The following is a 3514-nucleotide window of genomic DNA, read 5'->3' as shown; positions in this document are numbered from 1 at the left end:
TTAGAGTGGTTCCACAATGACTGCACTTTAATATCACCCAGAACTCTTAAACTATACTATTGAGTCGGCCTTGGCCCCAAACTGATTTAATTGGTTTGTGATGAGCCTGGATATGGTACTTCAGAAAGGTCTTGTCTGGTATGTAGTCAGGGTCCAATGTACTGCTCTGGAAGGAAGATGTACAGACATACAAACTCTTGGCATTGAGGCTCTGGAGTTGCCTTGATTTCTGTCATTTCTGACACTTGCTTGTTCAACATCTCTTGGATTTTGTAAGAGACTCCAGTATCCTTCCAGTGAGTCAATTAAAAAAAACAATCGGGGCGCCTGGGTGGCTCAGTCGGTTAAGCGTCCGACTTCAGCTCAGGTCACGATCTCGCGGTCCGTGAGTTCGAGCCCCGCATCGGGCTCTGGGAATAAATAATCTACCTTGCACTGTTTCCTATTTTTTTGCGTCCAAAAGAAACACAAATATTATGCCTCATCAATTTTGTTCTAAGTATTTTACTTGGGTTAAGACAGATGGAGAAATAGATTGAATCATGATTCATCAATGGGGGAGACACTTGTGCTCAGAGCCCAAAGACTAATAATCTCATAGTGAAGGCCAGAGCCTCAGCAGGGCACATACCAGGCACTCAAGCATGATGAACTGAATGAATGAATGAAAGAAAGAATCCAATTGTCCCTTGCATCAAAATCCCTCAGATCATTTAGAATTGCATTCTAGGAAAAATACTTTAAAAAATAGATTAAAAATTACATTAAAATATTAAAATGGCTGTAGTATTTTTATTTTGCTTTGGTTGACAGGAACATAGAACCAAAATTATGCTCAATTAGTAAGAATATTTCTTAATGTTTAAAATATTTGTGTTTCTTTTCCCTTCCAAAGTTTGTAATTTTTCTTTGATACATATTGTCTTATTTTATTAAGCTATTTTAAACTTTCTTTTGAATTAACATGCCCAGGGGCACCTGGGGGCTCAGTTGGTTGGGCGTCCGACTTCGTCTCAGGTCATGATCTCACGGCTATGAAAAACAAACAAACCAAAAAATACAGGGATGAAGTGTTCTTAAGGTGAAAGCCCTTATACTAGTTAGTAATATTATTCATATGATAGGGATTTCAGAAATTAAGGGCCTTTTTTTTTAAATGTTTATTTTTGAGACAGAGACAGAGCATACGCAGGGGAGGGGCAGAGAGAGAGGGAGACACAGAATCGGAAACAGGCTCCAGGCTCTGAACTGTCAGCACAGCTCCCGATGCGGGGATTGAACCCACAAACTGTGAGATCATGACCTGAGCCGAAGTCGGATGCTTAGCCTACTGAGCCACGCAGGTGCTCCAGGGACTTTTTTAAAAATTACAAATGCTGATAAATAAGTGCTTTGATAATAAATTTTGGGGAAAATGTCGGTAGGTAAACTGGGAAATATTTTCAAAACATGTTTAATGCAAAAAGTTAATATTTTTAATGCATAAAGAAGTTCTATAAATAAAGATAAAAAGATAATGACAAGGACACCTGGGTGACTCAGTTGGTTGAGCATCCAGCGCTTGATTTCAACTCTCTCGTCATGATCCCAGGGTTGTGGGATCAAGCCCTGCATCGGGCAGCCTCACGGAACATGGAGCCTGCTCGAGATTCTGTCTCCCTCTGCCCCTCTCCCCCATTTGTTCATTCTCTCTCTAAAAAAATAAAAATAAAAATATAATGACAAAACTCCAATACAAATGGGCAAAGGTCATGATATAACAATTCACAAAATGAAAAAGGCTAATGATTTTATCAAAATGTGTTCAGAATTACTAGTAGTCAAACTAAAGCAAGTTAACACAAGAATGAAGTGGGGTGGGTTTTTTTCAGATAGGCGAAGACCTTTTTTTTTTTTGAAAGAGCATCAGCAGGGGAAAGGAAGAGAGAGAGAGAAAGAGAGGGAATCTTAAACAGGGTCCACACTCAGTGCAGAGCCCTATGTGGGGCTCAATCCCACAATCCTGGGATCATGCCCTGAGCTAAAATCAAGAGTTGTATGCTCAACCAACTGAGCCAGTTGCCCTCAGATAGGCAAAGATTTTTAACAATATCCAAGATTGCCAAGAATTTTGTATAAAAAAGAACTTTTGGTTGCGATCATTATATGGTAAAGGGAACATTTTTACAGGACAAATTATATAAAGTATTCATATATTTCCACCACTCTAAAAAATTGGTACACATACATCACATGTTATAAGTGTTATATATAAATCAAAAATACACATAATACATTTCTACTGTGTGTACACAGAAAAATTCACCAAAATGTTACTAGGTCATTGATATGCACTACCATTATAGATGGTTTTTATTTACCTCTCTGTAATTCCTATGTTTCTTTAATGAATGTGTTGTTAACAAAATAAATTTGTATCTTAAAAAGGCAATCAGTAAGTGTAAAAAGCCATTCATTCTCTTGATTTCATACTGTTCTGGAGAGTTCACTATAGTATTTACAGTCATATTAGCTATTTCCCACAGGAATAACATTGTCAAGAAATGAGTTATGTATATGCAGCCACCATTTTATGATGGAGTCTGGGTGGTCTTTGCCAGACTGAATTTATTAGCAATTGAAATGGATCCATGAATTGGGAAGGAGAGGATACCTGAAAAAAGGAAACTAACAAAGACATAAATTGTGTACTTTTAGGTTCTTTACATGACTATAGATATATGCTTTGGATATATACATTTCTGGCAATCATAATTTTGATGTCCATATCATACCAGAAAACTTTGATACAGACCCTAATTATGACAATCTACAGAAAATCTATTTTGTGGGTAAGTTGTGATCAAAGCCTTCATGTGAATGGTTCCATTTTGGAATAGAAAGCATAATTAAAAGTTGGGAATATATTGATCATTCTTATTTCACTTGAGCATTACCTGTTCCTTAGGTTAAATATACTTACGTACATATGATTAACAGTGTATGTGCAACAAAACTTTGCAATGATTTATTTAGTAGGGAATTTTTATAAAATTTATTCATTTCGAAACATGATTAAATGCTAGGTGTGGGGCTAGGTGAGCTATACATACTATGTAATGGTTTTCTTATCAACTCTTCATCCCATTACAGAGATGATGAAAATAAGTAATTGTTTACAGGTGAAGCATCTCATGCCATCACTTTTAGTTTAAACACACGTAATTGGAATCTGTAATCTTCTCGTTTCTGTGATTGTTTTAAACACTTACATATTTGGGTTTGATAGACTCTTTCTTGCAGGATATACGTTTTAGGCAACCAAACTCTCTCTGTACGCGTGTTAATATATTTTAGTGTAAGTATTGTGGTTATTGCTTTTGAGTTCTTTGCTCATAGTTTTGGAATGTGTACTACCACAAGTTTATTGCGACCGTTAATGAAAAAAATTGGTGAGACGTCCAAAGAACTCCATTAAGTGCAGAACATGGCAACTCAGATTCCCAATTTTAAAGCATCCGTATAATACTAAAAT

This window comes from Panthera tigris, chromosome B2 (genome assembly GCF_018350195.1).
Source record: "Panthera tigris isolate Pti1 chromosome B2, P.tigris_Pti1_mat1.1, whole genome shotgun sequence".
In the NCBI taxonomy this organism is placed as follows: domain Eukaryota; kingdom Metazoa; phylum Chordata; class Mammalia; order Carnivora; family Felidae; genus Panthera; species Panthera tigris.
Note: the sequence above shows the minus strand (reverse complement) of the source record.